General features: G+C 65.2%; 1 protein-coding gene across 3 annotated transcripts in view; it reads left to right on the forward strand.

Annotated features, from left to right (window-relative positions):
- Positions 1–18,633, forward strand: part of FMN2 (formin 2) — a 1,374,845-nt gene that overhangs the window by 766,374 nt on the left and 589,838 nt on the right. The window lies entirely within an intron of this gene.

The raw sequence follows: 18,633 nt of genomic DNA on the forward strand, positions 1-18,633 counted from the left end.
GGTGGATTCTTGGGCGACCTCGCAACTCCGTTCAGGCGGCAACATCCAGGCTTGTAGGTGTTTGACGCTCTGCCCCAGATCCCACTTGACGCTCACAAGGTCTGGGACTCAGAGGCTTAAGGGCCAGTGGCCTGCTGTCCCTTGGGCATTTCCCACCGTGTCCACCCCCGCAGTGCTTGGCGCAGCCCAGCCATGGCCGCGCCGGCCCTCCTGCCCGATGGCGGTTGGCCCAAAGCCACTGGGAGCCACCATTGGGCCGGCACGGCCCCTTAGCCCCAGCAAAGCCACCCTTGTACCCACGCCACCCAAAAAGCACAGTTCTCGGCTTTGGAGGTCAGGCGACCTGGAGAACCGGTCATGGCCCACGACCCCACTCCTGCCTCCAGCTGTGGCGAAACAGCAGAGGGTGGGCTTTTTCCGGAGGTTGCTGTATAGAGACACACGGGCAGATAGGTGGCTGGGGCGTGCATGTGCGCTGGTGGGGGCGGCCAGGTGTAGCTCGAAGGCCTCGTGGGCCTATCGGCCGTCAGCCGGGCCTACGGTGCAGTCTGGGTGTAGGCCAGCCACACCGGGAGCGGCTGGTTTATGGTTATCTACCAGGGCCGCCTTCTGGCTGCATGTCCAACCAGACCGGCGGGGTGCGCCCCCTCCAGAGCACGCTGTGTTGGGAGGGGCCTGAGGAGGTGAGGCCTGCAGCGGTGCCAGGCGGAGGTGATGGCGGCCTCGGCCGTGGGCGACTAAAGGAGAATTTATAGTGGGAGGCAAAAATGCATACAGAACCCGGTATTCCAATGTGGTCTCCCATCCAAGTACTAACCAGGCCCGACCCTGCTTAGCTTCCAGGATCAGACGAGATGGGGCGCGTTCAGGGTGGTATGGCCGTAGAACGCAGTGGGAGCCACGGGGCACCTCTTGAGGCTCAGCTTCGCTGGTGCTGCCGACATACCGCCAGCCCGGCAGCCAACCATCTCCAGCACGGCCCTGCCGTCTGCCAAGGCAGGCGACAGGAGGCCTCGGGGACCCTGGGTTGGCGGACACGTGGGTGACCTCGCAGCTCAGGTCAGGCGGGACCCTCCAGGCCCGTAGGCGCTTGGCCCTCCACCCCAGATCCCTCTTGACGCTCACAAGGACGTGGCCTTGGAGGCTTAAGGGCACGTGGCCCGCGGTTCCTTGGGCATTCACCACTCTGTCTGCCCACACAGCTCTAGGCAAAGGCCAGCCACCGCCTGGCCGGCCCTACTGCCTGACGGCAGTTGGCCCGAAACCACTGGGAGACACCATTGAGTCGGCACGACCCCTTAGACCCAGCAAGGCCACCCTTGACCCACGCCAACTGCCGAACAAAGTTGCCTGTGCCTGGTGACCGGCTGGGCCAGAGGACCGGTCCCGGCCCAAGAACCCACTCCCGCCCACGGCCGTGGCGAAACGGCGGAGGGTGGGCTTTTTCCGGAGGGAGCTGTGGAGAGACACACAGGCAGACAGGTGGCGGCAGCGCGGATGGGCGCTGGTGCTGTCGGCCAGGTGCAGGTCGAAGGCCTTGCGGGCCTCCCGATCATCAGCCGGGCCTGCGGCAGAGTCTGGGTCAGAGCCAGCCACCCCGGGAGCGGCTGGGTTGCGGCTGCCTCCCAGGGCCGCCTTCTGGCGGCATGTCCAGCAGGACCGGCGGGAAGCGCCCCCTCCGGCGCACGCTGTGTTGGGAGAGGCTTTAGGAGATGAGGCCTGCAGCAGTGCCCGGATGGGGCAGAGGAATCCTCGGGCACCGGCGACTAAAGGAAAAGGCGGATTGGGAGGCCAAAAATACTACAGCACCCGGTTTTCCCAGGTGGTCTCCCATCCAGGTACTAAACAGACCCGACCCTGCTTAGCTTCAGGGATCAGACGAGATGGGGTGCGTTTAGGGTGGTATGGCTGCAGAAGGCAACGGGCGCCACGGGGTGCCTCTTGAGCCTCAGCTTAGCTGGTGCTGGCGAATTACCGCCAGTCTGGTGACCAGCCCTCGGCAGCACGGCCCTGCCGCCCACCCAGGCAGGCGACAGCAGGCCTCGGGGTCCAGGGGGTGGTGGATTCTTGGGCGACCTCGCAACTCTGTTCAGGCGGCAACATCCAGGCTTGTAGGTGTTTGACGCTCTGCCCCAGATCCCACTTGACGCTCACAAGGTCTGGGACTCAGAGGCTTAAGGGCCAGTGGCCTGCTGTCCCTTGGGCATTTCCCACCGTGTCCACCCCCGCAGTGCTTGGCGCAGCCCAGCCATGGCCACGCCAGCCCTCCTGCCCGACGGCGGTTGGCCCAAAGCCACTGGGAGCCACCATTGGGCCGGCACGGCCCCTTAGCCCCAGCAAAGCCACCCTTGTACCCACGCCACCCAAAAAGCACAGTTCTCGGCTTTGGAGGTCAGGCGACCTTGAGAACCGGTCATGGCCCACGACCCCACTCCTGCCTCCAGCTGTGGCGAAACAGCAGAGGGTGGGCTTTTTCCGGAGGTAGCTGTATAGAGACACGCGGGCAGATAGGTGGCTGGGGCGTGCATGTGCGCTGGTGGGGGCGGCCAGGTGTAGCTCGAAGGCCTCGTGGGCCTATCGGCCGTCAGCCGGGCCTACGGTGCAGTCTGGGTGTAGGCCAGCCACCCCGGGAGCGGCTGGTTTATGGTTATCTACCAGGGCCGCCTTCTGGCCGCATGTCCAACCAGACCGGCGGGGTGCGCCCCCTCCAGAGCACGCTGTGTTGGGAGGGGCCTGAGGAGGTGAGGCCTGCAGCGGTGCCAGGCGGAGGTGATGGCGGCCTCGGCCGTGGGCGACTAAAGGAGAATTTATAGTGGGAGGCAAAAATGCATACAGAACCTGGTATTCCAATGTGGTCTCCCATCCAAGTACTAACCAGGCCCGACCCTGCTTAGCTTCCAGGATCAGCCGAGATGGGGCGCGTTCTGGGTGGTATGGCCGTAGAAGGCAGCAGGAGCCACGGGGCACCTCTTGAGGCTCAGCTTCGCTGGTGCTGCCGACATACCGCCAGCCCGGCAGCCAACCATCTCCAGCACGGCCCTGCCGTCTGCCAAGGCAGGCGACAGGAGGCCTCGGGGACCCTGGGTTGGCGGACACGTGGGTGACCTCGCAGCTCAGGTCAGGCGGGACCCTCCAGGCCCGTAGGCGCTTGGCCCTCCACCCCAGATACCTCTTGACGCTCACAAAGACGTGGCCTTGGAGGCTTAAGGGAACGTGGCCCGCGGTTCCTTGGGCATTCACCACTCTGTCTGCCCACACAGCTCTAGGCAAAGGCCAGCCGCCGCCTGGCCAGCCCTACTGCCTGACGGCAGTTGGCCCGAAACCACTGGGAGACACCATTGAGTCGGCACGACCCCTTAGACCCAGCAAGGCCACCCTTGACCCACGCCAACTGCCGAACAAAGTTGCCTGTGCCTGGTGACCGGCTGGGCCAGAGGACCGGTCCCGGCCCAAGAACCCACTCCAGCCCACGGCCGTGTCGAAACGGCAGAGGGTGGGCTTTTTCCGGAGGGAGCTGTGGAGAGACACACAGGCAGACAGGTGGCGGCAGCGCGGATGGGCGCTGGTGCTGTCGGCCAGGTGCAGGTCGAAGGCCTTGCGGGCCTCCCGATCATCAGCCGGGCCTGCGGCAGAGTCTGGGTCAGAGCCAGCCACCCCGGGAGCGGCTGGGGTGCGGCTGCCTCCCAGGGCCGCCTTCTGGCGGCATGTCCAGCAGGACCGGCGGGAAGCGCCCCCTCCGGCGCACGCTGTGTTGGGAGAGGCTTGAGGAGATGAGGCCTGCAGCAGTGCCCGGATGGGGCAGAGGAATCCTCGGGCACCGGCGACTAAAGGAAAAGGCGGATTGGGAGGCCAAAAATACTACAGCACCCGGTTTTCCCAGGTGGTCTCCCATCCAGGTACTAAACAGACCAGACCCTGCTTAGCTTCAGGGATCAGACGAGATGGGGTGCGTTTAGGGTGGTATGGCTGCAGAAGGCAACAGGCGCCACGGGGTGCCTCTTGAGCCTCAGCTTAGCTGGTGCTGGCGAATTACCGCCAGTCTGGTGACCAGCCCTCGGCAGCACGGCCCTGCCGCCCACCCAGGCAGGCGACAGCAGGCCTCAGGGTCCAGGGGGTGGTGGATTCTTGGGCGACCTCGCAACTCCGTTCAGGCGGCAACATCCAGGCTTGTAGGTGTTTGACGCTCTGCCCCAGATCCCACTTGACGCTCACAAGGTCTGGGACTCAGAGGCTTAAGGGCCAGTGGCCTGATGTCCCTTGGGCATTTCCCACCGTGTCCACCCCCGCAGTGCTTGGCGCAGCCCAGCCATGGCCGCGCCGGCCCTCCTGCCCGACGGCGGTTGGCCCAAAGCCACTGGGAGCCACCATTGGGCCGGCACGGCCCCTTAGCCCCAGCAAAGCCACCCTTGTACCCACGCCACCCAAAAAGCACAGTTCTCGGCTTTGGAGGTCAGGCGACCTGGAGACCCGGTCATGGCCCACGACCCCACTCCTGCCTCCAGCTGTGGCGAAACAGCAGAGGGTGGGCTTTTTCCGGAGTTATCTGTAAAGAGACACGCGGGCAGATAGGTGGCTGGAGCGTGCATGTGCGCTGGTGGGGGCGGCCAGGTGTAGCTCGAAGGCCTCGTGGGCCTATCGGCCGTCAGCCGGGCCTACGGTGCAGTCTGGGTGTAGGCCAGCCACCCCGGGAGCGGCTGGTTTATGGTTATCTACCAGGGCCGCCTTCTGGCCGCATGTCCAACCAGACCAGCGGGGTGCGCCCCCTCCAGAGCACGCTGTGTTGGGAGAGGCTTGAGGAGATGAGGCCTGCAGCAGTGCCCGGATGGGGCAGAGGAATCCTCGGGCACCGGCGACTAAAGGAAAAGGCGGATTGGGAGGCCAAAAATACTACAGCACCCGGTTTTCCCAGGTGGTCTCCCATCCAGGTACTAAACAGACCAGACCCTGCTTAGCTTCAGGGATCAGACGAGATGGGGTGCGTTTAGGGTGGTATGGCTGCAGAAGGCAACAGGCGCCACGGGGTGCCTCTTGAGCCTCAGCTTAGCTGGTGCTGGCGAATTACCGCCAGTCTGGTGACCAGCCCTCGGCAGCACGGCCCTGCCGCCCACCCAGGCAGGCGACAGCAGGCCTCAGGGTCCAGGGGGTGGTGGATTCTTGGGCGACCTCGCAACTCCGTTCAGGCGGCAACATCCAGGCTTGTAGGTGTTTGACGCTCTGCCCCAGATCCCACTTGACGCTCACAAGGTCTGGGACTCAGAGGCTTAAGGGCCAGTGGCCTGATGTCCCTTGGGCATTTCCCACCGTGTCCACCCCCGCAGTGCTTGGCGCAGCCCAGCCATGGCCGCGCCGGCCCTCCTGCCCGACGGCGGTTGGCCCAAAGCCACTGGGAGCCACCATTGGGCCGGCACGGCCCCTTAGCCCCAGCAAAGCCACCCTTGTACCCACGCCACCCAAAAAGCACAGTTCTCGGCTTTGGAGGTCAGGCGACCTGGAGACCCGGTCATGGCCCACGACCCCACTCCTGCCTCCAGCTGTGGCGAAACAGCAGAGGGTGGGCTTTTTCCGGAGTTATCTGTAAAGAGACACGCGGGCAGATAGGTGGCTGGGGCGTGCATGTGCGCTGGTGGGGGCGGCCAGGTGTAGCTCGAAGGCCTCGTGGGCCTATCGGCCGTCAGCCGGGCCTACGGTGCAGTCTGGGTGTAGGCCAGCCACCCCGGGAGCGGCTGGTTTATGGTTATCTACCAGGGCCGCCTTCTGGCCGCATGTCCAACCAGACCAGCGGGGTGCGCCCCCTCCAGAGCACGCTGTGTTGGGAGGGGCCTGAGGAGGTGAGGCCTGCAGCGGTGCCAGGCGGAGGTGATGGCGGCCTCGGCCGTGGGCGACTAAAGGAGAATTTATAGTGGGAGGCAAAAATGCATACAGAACCCGGTATTCCAATGTGGACTCCCATCCAAGTACTAACCAGGCCCGACCCTGCTTAGCTTCCAGGATCAGACGAGATGGGGCGCGTTCAGGGTGGTATGGCCGTAGAAGGCAGCGGGAGCCACGGGGCACCTCTTGAGGCTCAGCTTCGCTGGTGCTGCCGACATACCGCCAGCCCGGCAGCCAACCATCTCCAGCACGGCCCTGCCGTCTGCCAAGGCAGGCGACAGGAGGCCTCGGGGACCCTGGGTTGGCTGACACTTGGGTGACCTCGCAGCTCAGGTCAGGCGGGACCCTCCAGGCCCGTAGGCACTTGGCCCTCCACCCCAGATCCCTCTTGACGCTCACAAGGACGTGGCCTTGGAGGCTTAAGGGCACGTGGCCCGCGGTTCCTTGGGCATTCACCACTCTGTCTGCCCACACAGCTCTAGGCAAAGGCCAGCCGCCGCCTGGCCGGCCCTACTGCCTGACGGCAGTTGGCCCGAAGCCACTGGGAGACACCATTGAGTCGGCACGACCCCTTTGACCCAGCAAGGCCACCCTTGCCCCCACGCCAACTGCCGAACAAACTTGCCTGTGCCTGGTGACCGGCTGGGCCAGAGGACCGGTCCCGGCCCAAGAACCCACTCCCGCCCACGGCCGTGGCGAATCGGCGGAGGGTGGGCTTTTTCCGGAGGGAGCTGTGGAGAGACACACAGGCAGACAGGTGGCGGCAGCGTGGATGGGCGCTGGTGCTGTCGGCCAGGTGCAGGTCGAAGGCCTTGCGGGCCTCCCGATCATCAGCCGGGCCTGCGGCAGAGTCTGGGTCAGAGCCAGCCACCCCGGGAGCGGCTGGGGTGTGGCTGCCTCCCAGGGCCGCCTTCTGGCGGCATGTCCAGCAGGACCGGCGGGAAGCGCCCCCTCCGGCGCACGCTGTGTTGGGAGAGGCTTGAGGAGATGAGGCCTGCAGCAGTGCCCGGATGGGGCAGAGGAATCCTCGTGCACCGGCGACTAAAGGAAACGGCGGATTGGGAGGCCAAAAATACTACAGCACCCGGTTTTCCCAGGTGGTCTCCCATCCAGGTACTAAACAGACCCGACCCTGCTTAGCTTCAGGGATCAGACGAGATGGGGTGCGTTTAGGGTGGTATGGCTGCAGAAGGCAACGGGCGCCACGGGGTGCCTCTTGAGCCTCAGCTTAGCTGGTGCTGGCGAATTACCGCCGGTCTGGTGACCAGCCCTCGGCAGCACGGCCCTGCCGCCAACCCAGGCAGGCGACAGCAGGCCTCGGGGTCCAGGGGGTGGTGGATTCTTGGGCGACCTCGCAACTCCGTTCAGGCGGCAACATCCAGGCTTGTAGGTGTTTGACGCTCTGCCCCAGATCCCACTTGACGCTCACAAGGTCTGGGACTCAGAGGCTTAAGGGCCAGTGGCCTGCTGTCCCTTGGGCATTTCCCACCGTGTCCACCCACGCAGTGCTTGGCGCAGCCCAGCCATGGCCGCGCCGGCCCTCCTGCCCGACGGCGGTTGGCCCAAAGCCACTGGGAGCCACCATTGGGCCGGCACGGCCCCTTAGCCCCAGCAAAGCCACCCTTGTACCCACGCCACCCAAAAAGCACAGTTCTCGGCTTTGGAGGTCAGGCGACCTGGAGAACCGGTCATGGCCCACGACCCCACTCCTGCCTCCAGCTGTGGCGAAACAGCAGAGGGTGGGCTTTTTCCGGAGGTAGCTGTATAGAGACACACGGGCAGATAGGTGGCTGGGGCGTGCATGTGCGCTGGTGGGGGCGGCCAGGTGTAGCTCGAAGGCCTCGTGGGCCTATCGGCCGTCAGCCGGGCCTACGGTGCAGTCTGGGTGTAGGCCAGCCACCCCGGGAGCGGCTGGTTTATGGTTATCTACCAGGGCCGCCTTCTGGCCGCATGTCCAACCAGACCGGCGGGGTGCGCCCCCTCCAGAGCACGCTGTGTTGGGAGGGGCCTGAGGAGGTGAGGCCTGCAGCGGTGCCAGACGGAGGTGATGGCGGCCTCGGCCGTGGGCGACTAAAGGAGAATTTATAGTGGGAGGCAAAAATGCATACAGAACCCGGTATTCCAATGTGGTCTCCCATCCAAGTACTAACCAGGCCCGACCCTGCTTAGCTTCCAGGATCAGACGAGATGGGGCGCGTTCAGGGTGGTATGGCCGTAGAAGGCAGCGGGAGCCACGGGGCACCTCTTGAGGCTCAGCTTCGCTGGTGCTGCCGACATACCGCCAGCCCGGCAGCCAACCATCTCCAGCACGGCCCTGCCGTCTGCCAAGGCAGGCGACAGGAGGCCTCGGGGACCCTGGGTTGGCGGACACGTGGGTGACCTCGCAGCTCAGGTCAGGCGGGACCCTCCAGGCCCGTAGGCGCTTGGCCCTCCACCCCAGATCCCTCTTGACGCTCACAAGGACGTGGCCTTGGAGGCTTAAGGGCACGTGGCCCGCGGTTCCTTGGGCATTCACCACTCTGTCTGCCCACACAGCTCTAGGCAAAGGCCAGCCGCCGCCTGGCCGGCCCTACTGCCTGACGGCAGTTGGCCCGAAACCACTGGGAGACACCATTGAGTCGGCACGACCCCTTAGACCCAGCAAGGCCACCCTTGACCCACGCCAACTGCCGAACAAAGTTGCCTGTGCCTGGTGACCGGCTGGGCCAGAGGACCGGTCCCGGCCCAAGAACCCACTCCCGCCCACGGCCGTGGCGAAACGGCGGAGGGTGGGCTTTTTCCGGAGGGAGCTGTGGAGAGACAAACAGGCAGACAGGTGGCGGCAGCGCGGATGGGCGCTGGTGCTGTCGGCCAGGTGCAGGTCGAAGGCCTTGCGGGCCTCCCGATCATCAGCCGGGCCTGCGGCAGAGTCTGGGTCAGAGCCAGCCACCCCGGGAGCGGCTGGGGTGCGGCTGCCTCCCAGGGCCGCCTTCTGGCGGCATGTCCAGCAGGACCGGCGGGAAGCGCCCCCTCCGGCGCACGCTGTGTTGGGAGAGGCTTGAGGAGATGAGGCCTGCAGCAGTGCCCGGATGGGGCAGAGGAATCCTCGGGCACCGGCGACTAAAGGAAAAGGCGGATTGGGAGGCCAAAAATACTACAGCACCCGGTTTTCCCAGGTGGTCTCCCATCCAGGTACTAAACAGACCCGACCCTGCTTAGCTTCAGGGATCAGACGATATGGGGTGCGTTTAGGGTGGTATGGCTGCAGAAGGCAACGGGCGCCACGGGGTGCCTCTTGAGCCTCAGCTTAGCTGGTGCTGGCGAATTACCGCCAGTCTGGTGACCAGCCCTCGGCAGCACGGCCCTGCCGCCCACCCAAGCAGGCGACAGCAGGCCTCGGGGTCCAGGGGGTGGTGGATTCTTGGGCGACCTCGCAACTCTGTTCAGGCGGCAACATCCAGGCTTGTAGGTGTTTGACGCTCTGCCCCAGATCCCACTTGACGCTCACAAGGTCTGGGACTCAGAGGCTTAAGGGCCAGTGGCCTGCTGTCCCTTGGGCATTTCCCACCGTGTCCACCCCCGCAGTGCTTGGCGCAGCCCAGCCATGGCCGCGCCGGCCCTCCTGCCCGACGGCGGTTGGCCCAAAGCCACTGGGAGCCACCATTGGGCCGGCACGGCCCCTTAGCCCCAGCAAAGCCACCCTTGTACCCACGCCACCCAAAAAGCACAGTTCTCGGCTTTGGAGGTCAGGCGACCTGGAGAACCGGTCATGGCCCACGACCCCACTCCTGCCTCCAGCTGTGGCGAAACAGCAGAGGGTGGGCTTTTTCCGGAGGTAGCTGTATAGAGACACACGGGCAGATAGGTGGCTGGGGCGTGCATGTGCGCTGGTGGGGGCGGCCAGGTGTAGCTCGAAGGCCTCGTGGGCCTATCGGCCGTCAGCCGGGCCTACGGTGCAGTCTGGGTGTAGGCCAGCCACCCCGGGAGCGGCTGGTTTATGGTTATCTACCAGGGCCGCCTTCTGGCCGCATGTCCAACCAGACCGGCGGGGTGCGCCCCCTCCAGAGCATGCTGTGTTGGGAGGGGCCTGAGGAGGTGAGGCCTGCAGCGGTGCCAGGCGGAGGTGATGGCGGCCTCGGCCGTGGGCGACTAAAGGAGAATTTATAGTGGGAGGCAAAAATGCATACAGAACCCGGTATTCCAATGTGGTCTCCCATCCAAGTACTAACCAGGCCCGACCCTGCTTAGCTTCCAGGATCAGACGAGATGGGGCGCGTTCAGGGTGGTATGGCCGTAGAACGCAGTGGGAGCCACGGGGCACCTCTTGAGGCTCAGCTTCGCTGGTGCTGCCGACATACCGCCAGCCCGGCAGCCAACCATCTCCAGCACGGCCCTGCCGTCTGCCAAGGCAGGCGACAGGAGGCCTCGGGGACCCTGGGTTGGCGGACACGTGGGTGACCTCGCAGCTCAGGTCAGGCGGGACCCTCCAGGCCCGTAGGCGCTTGGCCCTCCACCCCAGATCCCTCTTGACGCTCACAAGGACGTGGCCTTGGAGGCTTAAGGGCACGTGGCCCGCGGTTCCTTGGGCATTCACCACTCTGTCTGCCCACACAGCTCTAGGCAAAGGCCAGCCACCGCCTGGCCGGCCCTACTGCCTGACGGCAGTTGGCCCGAAACCACTGGGAGACACCATTGAGTCGGCACGACCCCTTAGACCCAGCAAGGCCACCCTTGACCCACGCCAACTGCCGAACAAAGTTGCCTGTGCCTGGTGACCGGCTGGGCCAGAGGACCGGTCCCGGCCCAAGAACCCACTCCCGCCCACGGCCGTGGCGAAACGGCGGAGGGTGGGCTTTTTCCGGAGGGAGCTGTGGAGAGACACACAGGCAGACAGGTGGCGGCAGCGCGGATGGGCGCTGGTGCTGTCGGCCAGGTGCAGGTCGAAGGCCTTGCGGGCCTCCCGATCATCAGCCGGGCCTGCGGCAGAGTCTGGGTCAGAGCCAGCCACCCCGGGAGCGGCTGGGTTGCGGCTGCCTCCCAGGGCCGCCTTCTGGCGGCATGTCCAGCAGGACCGGCGGGAAGCGCCCCCTCCGGCGCACGCTGTGTTGGGAGAGGCTTTAGGAGATGAGGCCTGCAGCAGTGCCCGGATGGGGCAGAGGAATCCTCGGGCACCGGCGACTAAAGGAAAAGGCGGATTGGGAGGCCAAAAATACTACAGCACCCGGTTTTCCCAGGTGGTCTCCCATCCAGGTACTAAACAGACCCGACCCTGCTTAGCTTCAGGGATCAGACGAGATGGGGTGCGTTTAGGGTGGTATGGCTGCAGAAGGCAACGGGCGCCACGGGGTGCCTCTTGAGCCTCAGCTTAGCTGGTGCTGGCGAATTACCGCCAGTCTGGTGACCAGCCCTCGGCAGCACGGCCCTGCCGCCCACCCAGGCAGGCGACAGCAGGCCTCGGGGTCCAGGGGGTGGTGGATTCTTGGGCGACCTCGCAACTCTGTTCAGGCGGCAACATCCAGGCTTGTAGGTGTTTGACGCTCTGCCCCAGATCCCACTTGACGCTCACAAGGTCTGGGACTCAGAGGCTTAAGGGCCAGTGGCCTGCTGTCCCTTGGGCATTTCCCACCGTGTCCACCCCCGCAGTGCTTGGCGCAGCCCAGCCATGGCCACGCCAGCCCTCCTGCCCGACGGCGGTTGGCCCAAAGCCACTGGGAGCCACCATTGGGCCGGCACGGCCCCTTAGCCCCAGCAAAGCCACCCTTGTACCCACGCCACCCAAAAAGCACAGTTCTCGGCTTTGGAGGTCAGGCGACCTTGAGAACCGGTCATGGCCCACGACCCCACTCCTGCCTCCAGCTGTGGCGAAACAGCAGAGGGTGGGCTTTTTCCGGAGGTAGCTGTATAGAGACACGCGGGCAGATAGGTGGCTGGGGCGTGCATGTGCGCTGGTGGGGGCGGCCAGGTGTAGCTCGAAGGCCTCGTGGGCCTATCGGCCGTCAGCCGGGCCTACGGTGCAGTCTGGGTGTAGGCCAGCCACCCCGGGAGCGGCTGGTTTATGGTTATCTACCAGGGCCGCCTTCTGGCCGCATGTCCAACCAGACCGGCGGGGTGCGCCCCCTCCAGAGCACGCTGTGTTGGGAGGGGCCTGAGGAGGTGAGGCCTGCAGCGGTGCCAGGCGGAGGTGATGGCGGCCTCGGCCGTGGGCGACTAAAGGAGAATTTATAGTGGGAGGCAAAAATGCATACAGAACCTGGTATTCCAATGTGGTCTCCCATCCAAGTACTAACCAGGCCCGACCCTGCTTAGCTTCCAGGATCAGCCGAGATGGGGCGCGTTCTGGGTGGTATGGCCGTAGAAGGCAGCAGGAGCCACGGGGCACCTCTTGAGGCTCAGCTTCGCTGGTGCTGCCGACATACCGCCAGCCCGGCAGCCAACCATCTCCAGCACGGCCCTGCCGTCTGCCAAGGCAGGCGACAGGAGGCCTCGGGGACCCTGGGTTGGCGGACACGTGGGTGACCTCGCAGCTCAGGTCAGGCGGGACCCTCCAGGCCCGTAGGCGCTTGGCCCTCCACCCCAGATACCTCTTGACGCTCACAAAGACGTGGCCTTGGAGGCTTAAGGGAACGTGGCCCGCGGTTCCTTGGGCATTCACCACTCTGTCTGCCCACACAGCTCTAGGCAAAGGCCAGCCGCCGCCTGGCCAGCCCTACTGCCTGACGGCAGTTGGCCCGAAACCACTGGGAGACACCATTGAGTCGGCACGACCCCTTAGACCCAGCAAGGCCACCCTTGACCCACGCCAACTGCCGAACAAAGTTGCCTGTGCCTGGTGACCGGCTGGGCCAGAGGACCGGTCCCGGCCCAAGAACCCACTCCAGCCCACGGCCGTGTCGAAACGGCAGAGGGTGGGCTTTTTCCGGAGGGAGCTGTGGAGAGACACACAGGCAGACAGGTGGCGGCAGCGCGGATGGGCGCTGGTGCTGTCGGCCAGGTGCAGGTCGAAGGCCTTGCGGGCCTCCCGATCATCAGCCGGGCCTGCGGCAGAGTCTGGGTCAGAGCCAGCCACCCCGGGAGCGGCTGGGGTGCGGCTGCCTCCCAGGGCCGCCTTCTGGCGGCATGTCCAGCAGGACCGGCGGGAAGCGCCCCCTCCGGCGCACGCTGTGTTGGGAGAGGCTTGAGGAGATGAGGCCTGCAGCAGTGCCCGGATGGGGCAGAGGAATCCTCGGGCACCGGCGACTAAAGGAAAAGGCGGATTGGGAGGCCAAAAATACTACAGCACCCGGTTTTCCCAGGTGGTCTCCCATCCAGGTACTAAACAGACCAGACCCTGCTTAGCTTCAGGGATCAGACGAGATGGGGTGCGTTTAGGGTGGTATGGCTGCAGAAGGCAACAGGCGCCACGGGGTGCCTCTTGAGCCTCAGCTTAGCTGGTGCTGGCGAATTACCGCCAGTCTGGTGACCAGCCCTCGGCAGCACGGCCCTGCCGCCCACCCAGGCAGGCGACAGCAGGCCTCAGGGTCCAGGGGGTGGTGGATTCTTGGGCGACCTCGCAACTCCGTTCAGGCGGCAACATCCAGGCTTGTAGGTGTTTGACGCTCTGCCCCAGATCCCACTTGACGCTCACAAGGTCTGGGACTCAGAGGCTTAAGGGCCAGTGGCCTGATGTCCCTTGGGCATTTCCCACCGTGTCCACCCCCGCAGTGCTTGGCGCAGCCCAGCCATGGCCGCGCCGGCCCTCCTGCCCGACGGCGGTTGGCCCAAAGCCACTGGGAGCCACCATTGGGCCGGCACGGCCCCTTAGCCCCAGCAAAGCCACCCTTGTACCCACGCCACCCAAAAAGCACAGTTCTCGGCTTTGGAGGTCAGGCGACCTGGAGACCCGGTCATGGCCCACGACCCCACTCCTGCCTCCAGCTGTGGCGAAACAGCAGAGGGTGGGCTTTTTCCGGAGTTATCTGTAAAGAGACACGCGGGCAGATAGGTGGCTGGAGCGTGCATGTGCGCTGGTGGGGGCGGCCAGGTGTAGCTCGAAGGCCTCGTGGGCCTATCGGCCGTCAGCCGGGCCTACGGTGCAGTCTGGGTGTAGGCCAGCCACCCCGGGAGCGGCTGGTTTATGGTTATCTACCAGGGCCGCCTTCTGGCCGCATGTCCAACCAGACCAGCGGGGTGCGCCCCCTCCAGAGCACGCTGTGTTGGGAGAGGCTTGAGGAGATGAGGCCTGCAGCAGTGCCCGGATGGGGCAGAGGAATCCTCGGGCACCGGCGACTAAAGGAAAAGGCGGATTGGGAGGCCAAAAATACTACAGCACCCGGTTTTCCCAGGTGGTCTCCCATCCAGGTACTAAACAGACCAGACCCTGCTTAGCTTCAGGGATCAGACGAGATGGGGTGCGTTTAGGGTGGTATGGCTGCAGAAGGCAACAGGCGCCACGGGGTGCCTCTTGAGCCTCAGCTTAGCTGGTGCTGGCGAATTACCGCCAGTCTGGTGACCAGCCCTCGGCAGCACGGCCCTGCCGCCCACCCAGGCAGGCGACAGCAGGCCTCAGGGTCCAGGGGGTGGTGGATTCTTGGGCGACCTCGCAACTCCGTTCAGGCGGCAACATCCAGGCTTGTAGGTGTTTGACGCTCTGCCCCAGATCCCACTTGACGCTCACAAGGTCTGGGACTCAGAGGCTTAAGGGCCAGTGGCCTGATGTCCCTTGGGCATTTCCCACCGTGTCCACCCCCGCAGTGCTTGGCGCAGCCCAGCCATGGCCGCGCCGGCCCTCCTGCCCGACGGCGGTTGGCCCAAAGCCACTGGGAGCCACCATTGGGCCGGCACGGCCCCTTAGCCCCAGCAAAGCCACCCTTGTACCCACGCCACCCAAAAAGCACAGTTCTCGGCTTTGGAGGTCAGGCGACCTGGAGACCCGGTCATGGCCCACGACCCCACTCCTGCCTCCAGCTGTGGCGAAACAGCAGAGGGTGGGCTTTTTCCGGAGTTATCTGTAAAGAGACACGCGGGCAGATAGGTGGCTGGGGCGTGCATGTGCGCTGGTGGGGGCGGCCAGGTGTAGCTCGAAGGCCTCGTGGGCCTATCGGCCGTCAGCCGGGCCTACGGTGCAGTCTGGGTGTAGGCCAGCCACCCCGGGAGCGGCTGGTTTATGGTTATCTACCAGGGCCGCCTTCTGGCCGCATGTCCAACCAGACCAGCGGGGTGCGCCCCCTCCAGAGCACGCTGTGTTGGGAGGGGCCTGAGGAGGTGAGGCCTGCAGCGGTGCCAGGCGGAGGTGATGGCGGCCTCGGCCGTGGGCGACTAAAGGAGAATTTATAGTGGGAGGCAAAAATGCATACAGAACCCGGTATTCCAATGTGGACTCCCATCCAAGTACTAACCAGGCCCGACCCTGCTTAGCTTCCAGGATCAGACGAGATGGGGCGCGTTCAGGGTGGTATGGCCGTAGAAGGCAGCGGGAGCCACGGGGCACCTCTTGAGGCTCAGCTTCGCTGGTGCTGCCGACATACCGCCAGCCCGGCAGCCAACCATCTCCAGCACGGCCCTGCCGTCTGCCAAGGCAGGCGACAGGAGGCCTCGGGGACCCTGGGTTGGCGGACACGTGGGTGACCTCGCAGCTCAGGTCAGGCGGGACCCTCCAGGCCCGTAGGCGCTTGGCCCTCCACCCCAGATCCCTCTTGACGCTCACAAGGACGTGGCCTTGGAGGCTTAAGGGCACGTGGCCCGCGGTTCCTTGGGCATTCACCACTCTGTCTGCCCACACAGCTCTAGGCAAAGGCCAGCCGCCGCCTGGCCGGCCCTACTGCCTGACGGCAGTTGGCCCGAAACCACTGGGAGACACCATTGAGTCGGCACGACCCCTTAGACCCAGCAAGGCCACCCTTGACCCACGCCAACTGCCGAACAAAGTTGCCTGTGCCTGGTGACCGGCTGGGCCAGAGGACCGGTCCCGGCCCAAGAACCCACTCCCGCCCACGGCCGTGGCGAAACGGCGGAGGGTGGGCTTTTTCCGGAGGGAGCTGTGGAGAGACAAACAGGCAGACAGGTGGCGGCAGCGCGGATGGGCGCTGGTGCTGTCGGCCAGGTGCAGGTCGAAGGCCTTGCGGGCCTCCCGATCATCAGCCGGGCCTGCGGCAGAGTCTGGGTCAGAGCCAGCCACCCCGGGAGCGGCTGGGGTGCGGCTGCCTCCCAGGGCCGCCTTCTGGCGGCATGTCCAGCAGGACCGGCGGGAAGCGCCCCCTCCGGCGCACGCTGTGTTGGGAGAGGCTTGAGGAGATGAGGCCTGCAGCAGTGCCCGGATGGGGCAGAGGAATCCTCGGGCACCGGCGACTAAAGGAAAAGGCGGATTGGGAGGCCAAAAATACTACAGCACCCGGTTTTCCCAGGTGGTCTCCCATCCAGGTACTAAACAGACCCGACCCTGCTTAGCTTCAGGGATCAGACGATATGGGGTGCGTTTAGGGTGGTATGGCTGCAGAAGGCAACGGGCGCCACGGGGTGCCTCTTGAGCCTCAGCTTAGCTGGTGCTGGCGAATTACCGCCAGTCTGGTGACCAGCCCTCGGCAGCACGGCCCTGCCGCCCACCCAAGCAGGCGACAGCAGGCCTCGGGGTCCAGGGGGTGGTGGATTCTTGGGCGACCTCGCAACTCTGTTCAGGCGGCAACATCCAGGCTTGTAGGTGTTTGACGCTCTGCCCCAGATCCCACTTGACGCTCACAAGGTCTGGGACTCAGAGGCTTAAGGGCCAGTGGCCTGCTGTCCCTTGGGCATTTCCCACCGTGTCCACCCCCGCAGTGCTTGGCGCAGCCCAGCCATGGCCGCGCCGGCCCTCCTGCCCGACGGCGGTTGGCCCAAAGCCACTGGGAGCCACCATTGGGCCGGCACGGCCCCTTAGCCCCAGCAAAGCCACCCTTGTACCCACGCCACCCAAAAAGCACAGTTCTCGGCTTTGGAGGTCAGGCGACCTGGAGAACCGGTCATGGCCCACGACCCCACTCCTGCCTCCAGCTGTGGCGAAACAGCAGAGGGTGGGCTTTTTCCGGAGGTAGCTGTATAGAGACACACGGGCAGATAGGTGGCTGGGGCGTGCATGTGCGCTGGTGGGGGCGGCCAGGTGTAGCTCGAAGGCCTCGTGGGCCTATCGGCCGTCAGCCGGGCCTACGGTGCAGTCTGGGTGTAGGCCAGCCACCCCGGGAGCGGCTGGTTTATGGTTATCTACCAGGGCCGCCTTCTGGCCGCATGTCCAACCAGACCGGCGGGGTGCGCCCCCTCCAGAGCATGCTGTGTTGGGAGGGGCCTGAGGAGGTGAGGCCTGCAGCGGTGCCAGGCGGAGGTGATGGCGGCCTCGGCCGTGGGCGACTAAAGGAGAATTTATAGTGGGAGGCAAAAATGCATACAGAACCCGGTATTCCAATGTGGTCTCCCATCCAAGTACTAACCAGGCCCGACCCTGCTTAGCTTCCAGGATCAGACGAGATGGGGCGCGTTCAGGGTGGTATGGCCGTAGAACGCAGTGGGAGCCACGGGGCACCTCTTGAGGCTCAGCTTCGCTGGTGCTGCCGACATACCGCCAGCCCGGCAGCCAACCATCTCCAGCACGGCCCTGCCGTCTGCCAAGGCAGGCGACAGGAGGCCTCGGGGACCCTGGGTTGGCGGACACGTGGGTGACCTCGCAGCTCAGGTCAGGCGGGACCCTCCAGGCCCGTAGGCGCTTGGCCCTCCACCCCAGATCCCTCTTGACGCTCACAAGGACGTGGCCTTGGAGGCTTAAGGGCACGTGGCCCGCGGTTCCTTGGGCATTCACCACTCTGTCTGCCCACACAGCTCTAGGCAAAGGCCAGCCACCGCCTGGCCGGCCCTACTGCCTGACGGCAGTTGGCCCGAAACCACTGGGAGACACCATTGAGTCGGCACGACCCCTTAGACCCAGCAAGGCCACCCTTGACCCACGCCAACTGCCGAACAAAGTTGCCTGTGCCTGGTGACCGGCTGGGCCAGAGGACCGGTCCCGGCCCAAGAACCCACTCCCGCCCACGGCCGTGGCGAAACGGCGGAGGGTGGGCTTTTTCCGGAGGGAGCTGTGGAGAGACACACAGGCAGACAGGTGGCGGCAGCGCGGATGGGCGCTGGTGCTGTCGGCCAGGTGCAGGTCGAAGGCCTTGCGGGCCTCCCGATCATCAGCCGGGCCTGCGGCAGAGTCTGGGTCAGAGCCAGCCACCCCGGGAGCGGCTGGGTTGCGGCTGCCTCCCAGGGCCGCCTTCTGGCGGCATGTCCAGCAGGACCGGCGGGAAGCGCCCCCTCCGGCGCACGCTGTGTTGGGAGAGGCTTTAGGAGATGAGGCCTGCAGCAGTGCCCGGATGGGGCAGAGGAATCCTCGGGCACCGGCGACTAAAGGAAAAGGCGGATTGGGAGGCCAAAAATACTACAGCACCCGGTTTTCCCAGGTGGTCTCCCATCCAGGTACTAAACAGACCCGACCCTGCTTAGCTTCAGGGATCAGACGAGATGGGGTGCGTTTAGGGTGGTATGGCTGCAGAAGGCAACGGGCGCCACGGGGTGCCTCTTGAGCCTCAGCTTAGCTGGTGCTGGCGAATTACCGCCAGTCTGGTGACCAGCCCTCGGCAGCACGGCCCTGCCGCCCACCCAGGCAGGCGACAGCAGGCCTCGGGGTCCAGGGGGTGGTGGATTCTTGGGCGACCTCGCAACTCTGTTCAGGCGGCAACATCCAGGCTTGTAGGTGTTTGACGCTCTGCCCCAGATCCCACTTGACGCTCACAAGGTCTGGGACTC

The sequence above is a fragment of the Balaenoptera physalus genome (genome assembly GCF_965194825.1).
Source record: "Balaenoptera physalus genome assembly, chromosome: 14".
NCBI lineage: Eukaryota > Metazoa > Chordata > Mammalia > Artiodactyla > Balaenopteridae > Balaenoptera > Balaenoptera physalus.